Source organism: Coregonus lavaretus (genome assembly GCF_964263955.1).
Source record: "Coregonus lavaretus genome assembly, chromosome: 14".
NCBI lineage: Eukaryota > Metazoa > Chordata > Actinopteri > Salmoniformes > Salmonidae > Coregonus > Coregonus lavaretus.
In genome coordinates this window covers 46,970,035-46,983,119 of record NC_140001.1, presented here as the reverse complement: position 1 = coordinate 46,983,119, position 13,085 = coordinate 46,970,035, and the positions used below count along the sequence as shown (strand labels likewise).

The window sequence follows — 13,085 nt, the reverse complement described above, 5'->3', positions numbered from 1 at the left end:
TTGGGTTGTTGTGACATGCAAAAATCACATTCACATCTCAGGCTTGTAGGGTCAGTGAAACAGGACCTCCTATTTGATAGAAATCAAGTGTTATTTGCATGTGAATATATCGTGAGATTATTTTGCTCCATTGTTTACCTTTTTGTTAATGGTGTTGGCCCTGTGGCCCACATTGTAATGTGGCCAGATGCAGTGTTGAGGATAATCTGTTATTATTTTGCAAGAAATTATAGAATGTATGAAAGGATACATTGCGCAACAGTTTCCATTTCGACATTTATTTGTGACGATCGGTCGATATTTCAAGCACGCGAATAGAATAGTGCGATGTAATTTTCAGACTACAGCTACAGCAAATCCCCCGGTTACTGAAAGTGGATTGGACCAGCTTCGCGAGGGGGGGAGCAACGAAAACATTGCTGCTATCAGTCACAGCAGCAGCCTCAGCTTGTCCCCGGTGCCAGGCATAGCTGCTGTACACAAATATTGTTAGATGAAACTACTGCGTCGAGAACTTTCGATTTTATTTTAGCTTTTTGGAAAGAACATGTAATGAAAAAGGGATACACTTGTATGCTTTAATACACTGTGGGAGGAAACTGATCATCTGGAAGACGACAATTTTCAGGTGAGAGAGCGCTTTTTATGTTTTGTGTCCATATCAAATGTGTCTATCATGCATAGCCAATATAGTCTGTCATATTATGTTGGTCGAAACTGACATTACATTTAGCTCAGAATACTCATTCTGACATTGGAGGCGGATTGTGGTACCCGGTTTCGGATTAATGCGATGCTGCTGCTTGTCATACAGGTCGCCGAGACGCGCATCATGCAGACATGTTACTGGAACCTACTATAGGATATGTAATACCGAATATGACCAATCTATAGGTATCATTTATTAATTTACACCATTCATGTTACTATATTTTACCTAATAAATAGACTATGGTAAGAGTCGTGAATCGTGATGTATTGTGTGCATGGGGATGGATGGATTATGCGAGACGATGCTTTTACATAACAACATCAGCGAGAGATCGGGACAGGTCCCATTCAATGGTTAGCCAGGCTCTTGAAATAATGCTATGAAGCAACTAGAAAGCTTAAGCTTTTAACCGAGTTTTTATCCCGGGCCATGCCTTCTTGCTCTGAATGATTCAATTGCTTTTTTATAAAAGCATATAGCTGATTTGAGATGTATGCATTATCTTATGCACTACATGACCAAAAGTATGTGGACACCTGCTCAACGAACATCTCATTCCAAAGTCATGGGCATTAATATGGAGTTGCTGCTATAACAGCCTCCACTCTTCTGGGAAGGCTTTCCACCAGATGTTGGAACATTGCTGCGGGGACTTGCTTCCATTCAGCCACAAGAGCATTAGTGAGGTCGTGCACAGATGTTGGGCGATTTGTCCTGGCTCGCAGTCGGCGTTCCAATTCATCCCAAAGGGGTTCGATGGGGTTGAGGTCAGGGCTCTGTCCAGGCCAGTCAAGGTCTTCCACACCGGTCTCGACAAACCATTTCTGTATGGACCTCGCTTTGTGCACGGGGGCATTGTCATGCTGAAACAGGAAAGGGTTTTTCTCAAACTGTTGCCACAGAGTTGGAAGCACAGAATCGTCTAGAATGTCATTGTATGCTGTAGTATTAAGATACAGTTGGCACTATGCTTTCGGGCAGGTAGCGTTCTCCTTGCATCCACCAAACCCCCAGATTCGTCTATCGGACTGCCAGATGGTGAAGTGTGATTGATCAATCTTCATCAATCCAAAGATCGCATTTCCACTGCTCCAGAGTCCAATGGCGGCGAGCTTTACACCACTCCAGCCGACACTTGGCATTGTGCATAGTGATTTTAGACTGATGTGTGGCTACTTGGCCATGGAAACTAATTTCCAGTACCGCTTACTGTGCGGTAGCAGAGAGAACAGTCTCTGACTAGGGTGGCTGGAGTCTTTGACAATTTTTAGGGCCTTCCTCTGATACCGCCTGGTATAGAGGTCCTGGATGGCAGGAAGCTTGGCCCCAGTGATGTACTGTGCTGTACGCACTACCCTCTGTAGTGCCTTGCGGTCGGAGGCCGAGCAGTTGCCATACCAGGCAGTGATGCAACCAGTCAGGATGCTCTCGATGGTGCAGCTGTAGAACCTTTTGAGGATCTAAGGACCCATGCCAAATCTTTTCAGTCTCCTTAGGGGGAATAGATTTTGTTGTGCCCTCTTCACGACTGTCTTGGTGTGCTTGGACCATGTTAGTTTGTTGGTGATGTGGACACCAAGGAACTTGAAGCTCTCAACCTGCTCCACTACAGCCTCATCGATGAGAATGGGGGCGTGCTCGGTCCTCTTCTTTTTCCTGTAGTCCACAGTCATCTCCTTTGTCTTGATCACGTTGAGGGAGAGGTTGTTGTCCTGGCACCAAACGGCCAGGTCTCTGACCTCCTCCCTATAGGCTGTCTCGTCGTTGTCGGTGATCAGGCCTACCACTGTTGTGTCATCGGCAAACTTAATGATGGTGTTGGAGTTGTGCCTAGCCATGCAGTCAAGAGTGAACAGGGAGTACAGGAGGGGACTGAGCATGCACCCCTGAGGGGCCCCCGTATTGAGGATCAGCGTGGCGGATGTGTTGTTACCTACCCTTATCACCTGGGGCGGCCCGTCAGGAAGTCCAGGATCCAGTTGCAGAGGGAGGTGTTTAGTCCCAGGGTCCTTAGCTTAGTGATGAGCTTTGAGGGCACTATGATGTTGAACTCTGAACTGTAGTCAATGAATAGCATTCTCACATAGGTGTTCCTTTTGTCCAGGTGTGAAAGGGCAGTGTGGAGCGCAATAGAGATTGCATAATCTGTGGATCTGTTGGGGCGGTATGCAAATTGGCGAGGGTCTAGGGCTTCTGGAATAATGGTCTTGATGTGAGCCATGACCAGCCTTTCAAAGCACTTCGTGGCTACAGACGTGAGTGCTACAGGTTGGTAGTCATTTAAGCAGGTTACCTTCGTGTTTTTGTGACACAGGGACTATGGTGGTCTGCTTGAAACATGTTGGTGCAGGGAGACAGGGAGACAGACAGGGAGAGGTTGAAAATGTCCGTGAAGACACGACTAGAGAGAGGGATAGAGACAGTTTGTGAAAGTATGCCTTATCTTCTTTGAAGAACTAGTATAAAGATGTCTTCAGACGGCTCTGTGGCTAGCCTAGCTGAAAAGGATGACAAAACAGAACGGTATGGGGAGTGCAGATTCGCAGAGATGAGATGATGACTTTAAGGGATGAAAAATAGTAAAGTAATCCAATAAAAACGAAGTAAACTGAACCAAAATATAAACGCAACATGTAAAGTGTTGGTTCCATGTTTCATGAATTGAAATGTGCCGTTTTGTCACACAACACAATGCCGCAGATGACTCAAGTTTTGAGGGAGCGTGCAAATGTTATATTGACTGCAGGAATGTTCACCATAGCGGTTGCCAGATAATTGAATGTTCATTTCACTACCATAAGCTGCCTCCAACATCATTTTAGAGAATGTTGAGGAGTATTTCTGTCTGTAAGAAAGCCCTTTTGTGGGGAAAAACTCATTCTGATTGGCTGGGCCTGGCTCCCCAGTGGGTGGGCCTGGCTGCCAAGTGGGTGGGCCTTGGAGGGCATAGGCCCACCCACTTGGCAGCCAGTCCCACCCACTGGGGAGCCAGGCCCAGTCATGTGAAATCCATAGATTAGGTCCTAATTTATTTATTTCAATTTACTGATTTCCTTATATGAACTGTAACTCAGTAAAATCTTTGAAATTGTTGCATGTTGCATTTTTGTTCAGTATAATATACACAACTGAAATATTTTATTATTAATTAATTAATTAATTAAATTTCATAGTTATTTCCTATTTTTCTATTGATGCCTACCCAATGTGGACCTGACAGAGACAATGGAATATTTTCAATGTTTTGGCAATTGAATATTAACTATTTTTGGCTTTTGAATTAAGTCCTTCACTGCAAACCATATTGAATACCATTTTATGCATAGTGTACACAATCTTCCTGCAAAAGTGACTTTATTATTGTGGGCATTACCATGCAGTTAACTTACTAACCTTACACTTGTTTGCTGTTAGCTAGCTTTTTGGATAACATTGGCTAACACAGTACGATCCGATACCCATGTCAAAACTACTGTAATGTTTAACACAGCTAGAACTTGCTCATGAATGAACACAAAAACATGTGCAAGTGGGTTTTTGACTGGACTATACGTATTTGATGTTAGCTAACTGCTTTGTTTTGTGAACATAATGTATTTAAGAGTAGATCCGATGCCCCTGCCCATGTGAAAATCACTGTAATGTAGCCTACAGCTGAATGAGTTATTTTTGACCGGACTATACATGCTTGTTAACATAAAAAACATGATTGTTAGTATTTTATTGTTGTTGATCAAAAAGCCATGAGTATAGTAGGCGCGCGGACGCATTACCATGATGTTGTTTCAATATGGCTGCGGCCACATCTATCTAAGCATGTGCTAGGCACTCGAAAAACATATAATATTATGTTCTAAAAGCATTTCATAACGTCACGTTCAACAAGGTTACAGTGCCTCGCAAAAGTATTGCTGATAATGGGCCTCTGTACGCCTATGTAGATATTCCATAAAAAATCTGCCATTTCCAGCTACAATAGCCATTTACAACATTAACAATGTCTACACTATATTTCTGATCAATTTGATGTTATTTTAATGGACAAATAAATTGTTTTTCTTTCGAAAACAAGGACATTTCTAAGTTACCACAACCTTTTGAACGGTAGTATATATATATATATATACAGTGGGGGAAAAAGTATTTAGTCAGCCACCAATTGTGCAAGTTCTCCCACTTAAAAAGATGAGAGAGGCCTGTAATTTTCATCATAGGTACACGTCAACTATGACAGACAAATTGAGAAAAAAAATTCCAGAAAATCACATTGTAGGATTCTTAATGAATTTATTTGCAAATTATGGTGGAAAATAAGTATTTGGTCAATAACAAAAGTTTCTCAATACTTTGTTATATACCCTTTGTTGGCAATGACACAGGTCAAACGTTTTCTGTAAGTCTTCACAAGGTTTTCACACACTGTTGCTGGTATTTTGGCCCATTCCTCCATGCAGATCTCCTCTAGAGCAGTGATGTTTTGGGGCTGTCGCTGGGCAACACGGACTTTCAACTCCCTCCAAAGATTTTGTATAGGGTTGAGATCTGGAGACTGGCTAGGCCACTCCAGGACCTTGAAATACTTCTTACGAAGCCACTCCTTCGTTGCCCGGGCGGTGTGTTTGGGATCATTGTCATGCTGAAAGACCCAGCCACGTTTCATCTTCAATGCCCTTGCTGATGGAAGGAGGTTTTCACTCAAAATCTCACGATACATGGCCTCATTTATTCTTTCCTTTACACGGATCAGTCGTCCTGGTCCCTTTGCAGAAAAACAGACCCAAAGCATAATGTTTCCACCCCCATGCTTCACAGTAGGTATGGTGATCGTTGGATGCAACTCGGCATTCTTTGTCCTTCAAACACGACGAGTTGAGTTTTTACCAAAAAGTTATATTTTGGTTTCATCTGACCATATGACATTCTCCCAATCCTCTTCTGGATCATCCAAATGCACTCTAGCAAACTTCAGACGGGCCTGGACATGTACTGGCTTAAGCAGGGGGACACGTCTCGCACTGCAGGATTTGAGTCCCTGGCGGCGTAGTGTGTTACTGATGGTAGGCTTTGTTACTTTGGTCCCAGCTCTCTGCAGGTCATTCACTAGGTCCCCCCGTGTGGTTCTGGGATTTTTGCTCACCGTTCTTGTGATCATTTTGACCCCACGGGGTGAGATCTTGCGTGGAGCCCCAGATCGAGGGAGATTATCAGTGGTCTTGTATGTCTTCCATTTCCTAATAATTGCTCCCACAGTTGATTTCTTCAAACCAAGCTGCTTACCTATTGCAGATTCAGTCTTCCCAGCCTGGTGCAGGTCTACAATTTTGTTTCTGGTGTCCTTTGACAGCTCTTTGGTCTTGGCCATAGTGGAGTTTGGAGTGTGACTGTTTGAGGTTGTGGACAGGTGTCTTTAAACTGATAACAAGTTCAAACAGGTGCCATTAATACAGGTAACGAGTGGAGGACAGAGGAGCCTCTTAAAGAAGAAGTTACAGGTCTGTGTGAGCCAGAAATCTTGCTTGTTTGTAGGTGACCAAATACTTATTTTCCACCATAATTTGCAAATAAATTCATAAAAAATCCTACAATGTGATTTTCTGGAGAAAAACAATCTCAATTTGTCTGTCATAGTTGACGTGTACCTATGATGAAAATTACAGGCCTCTCTCATCTTTTTAAGTGGGAGAACTTGCACAATTGGTGGCTGACTAAATACTTTTTCCCCCCACTGTATATATACACATACACACACACACACACACACACACACACACACACACACACACACAGTGCCTTGCAAAAGTATTCATCCCCCTTGGCGTTTTTCATATTTTGTTGCATTACAACCTGTAATTTAAATGGATTTTTATTTGGATTTCATGTAATGGACATACACAAAATAGTTAGTGATTGGTAAGTGAAATGAAATTTTTATTTTATTTTATTATTATTATTCACCCCCTTTGCTATGAAGGCCCCAAATAAGATCTGGTGCAACCAATTACCTTCAGAAGTCCCATAATTAGTTAAATAAAGTCCACCTGTGTGCAATCTAATTGTCACAAGATCTCAGTATATATACACCTGTTCTGAAAGGCCCCAGAGTCTGCAACACCACTAAGCAAGGGGCACCACCAAGCAAGCGGCACCATGAAGACCAAGGAGCTCTCCAAACAGGTCAGGGACAAAGTTGTGGAGAAGTACATGTCAAGGTTGGGTTATAAAAAAAATATCTGAAACTTTGAACATCCCACGGACCACCATTAAATCCATTCTTAAAAAATGGAAAGAATATGGCACCACAACAAACCTGCCAAGAGAGGGCCGCCCACCAAAACTCACAGTCCAGGCAAGGAGGGCATTAATTAGAGAGGCAACAAAGAGACCTAAGATAACCCTGAAGGAGCTGCAAAGCTCCACAGTGGAGATTGGAGTATCTGTCCATAGGACCACTTTAAGCCGTACACTCCACAGAGCTGGGCTTTATGGAAGAGTGGCCAGAGAAAGCCATTGCTTAATGAAAAAAATAAGAAAACACGTTTAGTGTTCGCCAAAAGGCATGTGGGAGACTCCCCAAACATATGGAAGAAGGTACTCTGGTCAGATGAGACTAAAATTAAGCTTTTTGGCCATCAAGGAAAATGCTATGTCTAGCGCAAACCCAACACCTCTCATTACCCCGAGAACACCATCCCCACAGTGAAGCGTGGTGGCAGCATCATGCTGTGGGGACTGGGAAACTGGTCAGAATTGAAGGAATGATGAATGGTGCTAAATACAGGGAAATTCTTGAGGGAAACCTGTTTCAGTCTCCAGAGATTTGAGACAGGGACGGAGGTTCACCTTCCAGCAGGACAATGACCCTAAGCATGCTGCTAAAGCAACACTCGAGTGGTTTAAGGGGAAGCATTTAAATGTCTTGGAATGGCCTAGTCAAAGCCCAGACCTCAATCCAATTGAGAATCTGTGGTATGACTGAAAGATTGCTGTACACCAGCGGAACCCATCCAACTTGAAGGAGCTGGAGCAGTTTTGCCTTGAAGAATGGGCAAAAATCCAAGTGGCTAGATGTGCCAAGCTTATAGATACATACCCCAAGAGACTTGCAGCTGTAATTGCTGCAAAAGGTGGCTCTACAAAGTATTGACTTTGGGGGGGTGAATAGTTATGCACGCTCAAGTTTTCAGTTTTTTTGTCTTATTTCTTGTTTGTTTCACACCAAAAAATATTTTGCATCTTCAAAGTGGTAGGCATGTTGTGTAAATCAAATGATACAAACACCCAAAAATCAATTTTAATTCTAGGTTGTAAGGCAACAAAACAGGAAAAATGCCAAAAGGGGTGAATACTTTCGCAAGCCACTGTACAATATCTGGTGGTTTTGACCCATGGAGTTGCTGGACTAATGGCAAGTCAGTTTGTTTGGCTTGGCTAAATAGTTAGCTAGCTGGGTATGCGATCATATCAATGATGTATCACACAGAACAGGCTTTTCTTTCACCTTTTTTTCCACCTGCCCTGGTTGCAGGTGGAACCTGAGAGATGCCCGCCTTGTAGGGGACTGTCTCCTGACTACTGTCAAGGTGTGGTGGTCTTTCTGGCGCCTATAGCTGCCCAAGCCTCACCTAGGTGGATGCTACACTTGAGTAGTGGACTATCCAGCCTACCTATAGAGGAGGAGGAGACAGCGAACAATGAAGAGCTCCGGGCCTATCTAAGTAATTGACTGACGCTGCTCCCTCTCTGTGCCATTGAAGCTCCCGCCGCTTAAGCTACTGCTCAGCCTTTCTGAACTGTCTGGCTGAACAACACCTACTGAAACTGTGGAAGACTATCGCCCAAGACCTGCCAGATCTTTACATTTGTTTTGTTTGTTTTTACAGCGTCGTTGAGATTCTGTTTGTAATGAAAAGCGCTATATAAAATATATGTATTATTATCATCATTATTGTTGCTAGAGCACTAGGACTCTGGGCTGCAACATGTTAGCTCCCTACTCACAGAAGTTAACACACTTGAATAATGTAACATTGCATGTATAAATGTGACCGACCGGCTCGATTCGGTCTTATGTAGCAAAATTTGAAATTGTGTTTTTTACATTGGATAAAAGTAGAGACTCAGAGCTAGAAAATGGTTTATCATACAGTACAGTTGAGGAACAATGGGAAAGTAATTCAGCTTTGAAAGTTGATAAACTTGTAACCTCACTTTTGAGAAAATGGCCTTTGAATGTTTTGGTACACCCACTGGAGAGCTCTTTTTTGTCTACACCCATTCAGCATTGTTCACACCCTCTTAAGCTATAGCCCCGACCGTAAACCCAGAGCGGTGTCGAGCGTTTGAAAATGTGTCAGTTATTCTGCGCTCTGGCACACTCAGACAAGAGTGCTCTGAAATCGGAGTAGATAGCCAGAGCGAATTTACCATCATGAACATTCTATTGAAATGGTTACTTGCATAGTGGAGTCTTTTGTTAAGACATGTAGCTAGCTAGCTAAACAATGAACCATAATCTCAACTCATGACATTACTACCCTGCATGAATCTGCAGGTAGCTAACCAGCTAGGTTCAATGTTAGCTAGCTAACACTAGGCTATAACTAGCCAAGCAAATGGCTCTGAGATATGAATAATAAGATCATACACGTAATGTTAGCTAGCGAGCCAAACAGCTAACGTTAGCTAGCTATCTAACAGTACACTTTAACTTGAAATGAAAACAACTTTCTGTCAAAATTAGAAACGTGTAATATCTGAAAATGTAGCTAGCTAGACTATCTTACCCATATACGTCATGGTTGGACGCCTCTCCCTGTCACGGATGCCATGGTTGCCCTTAGTTTGAAGATGTAATTCTGAGACAGGTGTTTTCTCCATCTCCTTAACTATCATACTGTAATTCCACTGATTTCAAAACTCGGTCCTCCAGAAAGTGGAGAGCAACACTTATGCAGTTCTACTAAGCGATATATAAAAAAAAAAAAGCCTTGTTAGACAGGATTACCTACACATACTGACTAGCTCATAGACAGAAGCGTGCTATATGGCAGACCAATCCAAACTAATCTCTCGGCATTTCCAGCCCGCTCATTATCTCAGCCAATCATGGCTAGCGGGAAGGTTGCTGTCTTTTTCTGTGGCTAACTAGGCTCGTAATTTAACAATTTTATTTGTATTTACAGATGGCATACAAGTTTATTATTAAGGTACATGAAAGTTCACATGTTCCAGAAGGCATTTCTGCCAAAGAACGCATTTTGATTTTTAAAAAAAGTTTACGTTCAAATGGCTCTCCTGTGAAGCAGTGACCCGCGACATGACATACGCCTAGTTTCCTGAAATGAGTCACAAATGTTGAAACTGTTAATTACTGTTTACAAAACAATGTCCATACGTGCTAGAACACTTTACAAAGAAAGAAGATACCGGTACCAGCTTCCAGCTTTGTAGGCTAATTTACATTGCTAGTTTACATGACGTCATTACTAGGATAAAGAGACATCGCACACTTTAAAAAATAAAAGATTGCTACTTCTATGCAAATGTGGTTGATCAGTACAATAAGTCCCAAATGGATATATTTAGCCCCATGAAATCAGCAAAAATAAGCTCAATGAGCTGCTATAGGCCACCAAGTGCTAACAGTCAGTCTCTGGATAATATGTGTGAAATGCTTGATAATGTGTGTGATGTTATCAAAGGAGCCTATTTTCTGGGTGACCTGAATATTCTGTAGACTGGTTTTCATCAAGCTGTCCACTCAAGAGGAAACTTCTCACGGTAACCAGTGCCTGTAATCTGGCTCAGGTTATCAATCAACCTACCAGAGTGCTTACAAACAGTACATGGGATCATCAAGTTGATGGATAATATCTTTAATAATGCTGCAGAACTTTGTTCTAAAGCTGTATCCACACCCATTGGATGTAGTGACCATAATATAGTGGCTGTATCCCGTAGGGCTGTCATGACTTCCTCCGAAGCTGCCTCCTCTCCTGGTTGGGGCAGGCGTTCCTGCGTAACTCTGTAGTTGCGGAATAAAGCCTGTTGTTCTGAGATTTACCCTGACTCCTTCAACATCACCTCATCACAACGGCTGACCCCATTTAGTCAACTTGTCGATTGTTTGGTCGATAGGCTGTTGGTTGACCAAGATTTCTTTAGTTGAGCAGTCGCAATTTTTATAAATGTTTTCATGGTGCACAAGACACCTGTCTGATTCGCGCCTGTCTGTGGACTAATCCATTGCAGAGGCCACGGGGATGGCACAGTCCATCACTCTAAGACGTGATACTGAAATTGTATATGGTTATATTATGTAAAAATAATGGTGCATAAATCGAATATTATTTTATAACAAATGCGTTTTCTCCCGTGTTGGATACGGTCGCTGTCCACGGTTCTGAAACATAATCTTCAGTGCTCCGTAGAATAGCCTAACTGTTAAATGTGCCAGGCTTTATAAATTTTCCATATACAGTGCCTTCGGAAAGTATTTAGAACCCTTGACTTTTTGCACATTTTGTTACGTTACAGCCTTATTCTAAAGTTGATTAAATTGTTTTTTCCCCCTCATCAATCTACACACAATACCCCATAATGACAAAGCAAAAACAGGTTTTAGAAATTGTTGCTAATTTATTAAAAATAAAATATCACATTTACATAAGTATTCAGACCCTTTACTCAGTACTTTGTTGAAGCATCTTTGGCAGGGATTACAGCATTGAGTCTTCTTGGGTATGAGGAGTTTCTCCCATTCTTCTCTGCAGATCCTCTCAAGCTCTGTCAGGTTGGATGGGGAGCGTTGCTGCACAGCTATTTTCAGGTCTCTCCAGAGATGTTCGATCGGGTTCAAGTCCGGGCTCTGGCTGGGCCACTCAAGGACATTCAGAGACTTGTCCCGAAGCCACTCCTGCATTTTCTTGGCTGTGTGCTTAGGGTTGTTTGCCTTTTGGCAAACTCCAAGCGGGCTGTCATGTGCCTTTTACTGAAGAGTGGCTTCCGTCTGGCCACTCTACCATAAAGGCCTGATTGGGGGAGTGCTGCAGAAATGGTTGTCCTTCTAGAAGGTTCTCCCATCTCCACAGAGGAACTCTAGAGCTCTGTCAGAGTGACCATCGGGTTCTTGGTCACCCCCCTGACCAAGGCCCTTCTCCCCCGATCGCTCAGTTTGGCCGGACGGCCAGCTCTAGGAAGAGTCTTGGTGGTTCCAAACTTCTTCCATTTAAGAATGATGGAGGCCACTGTGTTCTTGGGGCCCTTCAAAGCTGCAGACATTTTTTGGTACCCTTCCCCAGATCTGTGCCTCGACACAATCCTGTCTCGGCGCTCTAAGGACAATTCCTTCGACCTCATGGCTTGGTTTTTGCTCTGACATGCACTGTCAACTGTGGGACCTTTATATAGACAGGTGTGTGCCTTTCCAAATCATGTCCAATCAATTGCATTTACCACAGGTGGACTCCAATCAAGTTGTAGAAACATGTCAAGGATGATCAATGGAAACAGGATGCACCTGAGCTCAATTTCGAGTCTCATAGCAAAGGGTCTGAATACTTCTGTAAATAAGGTATTTCTGTTTTTTATTTTTAATACATTTGCAAACATTTCTAAAAACCAGTTTTTGCTTTGTCATTATGGGGTATTGTGTGTAGATTGCTGAGGATATATTTTTCTTTAATCCATTTTAGAATAAGGCTGTAACGTAACAACATGTGGAAAAAGTCAAGGGGTCTGAATACTTTCCGAAGGCACTGTATATCTACAGAAATAAGACAGATCTAGCTTCTGTTGCCTGTTTGAGTGTTTGTTTAATAGTCTACGGATAAAGCAATTTCTCAGAATCTGTTGTTTTTAATCTGTGCTATGCTGTAATAAAGGCTTAAAATGTGTTTCGTTAGAACAGACTGGTATTACTTATGATTTATTTAGTGTTGTTTACACTGTTGCAAACAGGCAGAAAAATTATATTGTAATCTAACAGCACCTGTTTTGTCACACATAATATGGACACAGCTCTCGCTCCTATACCCTCCTTTTTCTTGATCTCCTTCTTATTGTTATTATTACAAGTATTATTATGATCATCATTATAATAATAAGTAATGTCGTTATCATTAGTAGGCTTTGTATAGTAGCCTTGTATAACCACCATCGAGCTGTAGGCCTAAGACCGCATCCTGTCTTAATACCGTAACTCTTTTAGGCCTATATTTCCATATATAGGCTACTGTATCAATCAATCATTAATTTGTTTATGCCATCACAACGCATACGAGACATTCATACTTTGAAATGCAATCAAGCATTTTAGTTTTTAATTAAATAGTAAAGGGAGCTTTGGAATAATTAGCCTAAACAATAAATAAAC

General features: G+C 42.2%; 1 protein-coding gene across 1 annotated transcript in view; it reads left to right on the top strand.

The window, feature by feature from the left end:
• Positions 1-459: 459 nt before the first annotated feature.
• The window catches only part of LOC311141453 (dematin-like), a 77,256-nt gene continuing 64,630 nt past the window's right edge, over positions 460-13,085 (top strand). Inside the window, exon 1 of the mRNA XM_084176789.1 lies at positions 460-628. The gene's annotated coding sequence lies outside the window, so the exon portion shown is untranslated. The remainder of the gene's footprint in view (positions 629-13,085) is intronic.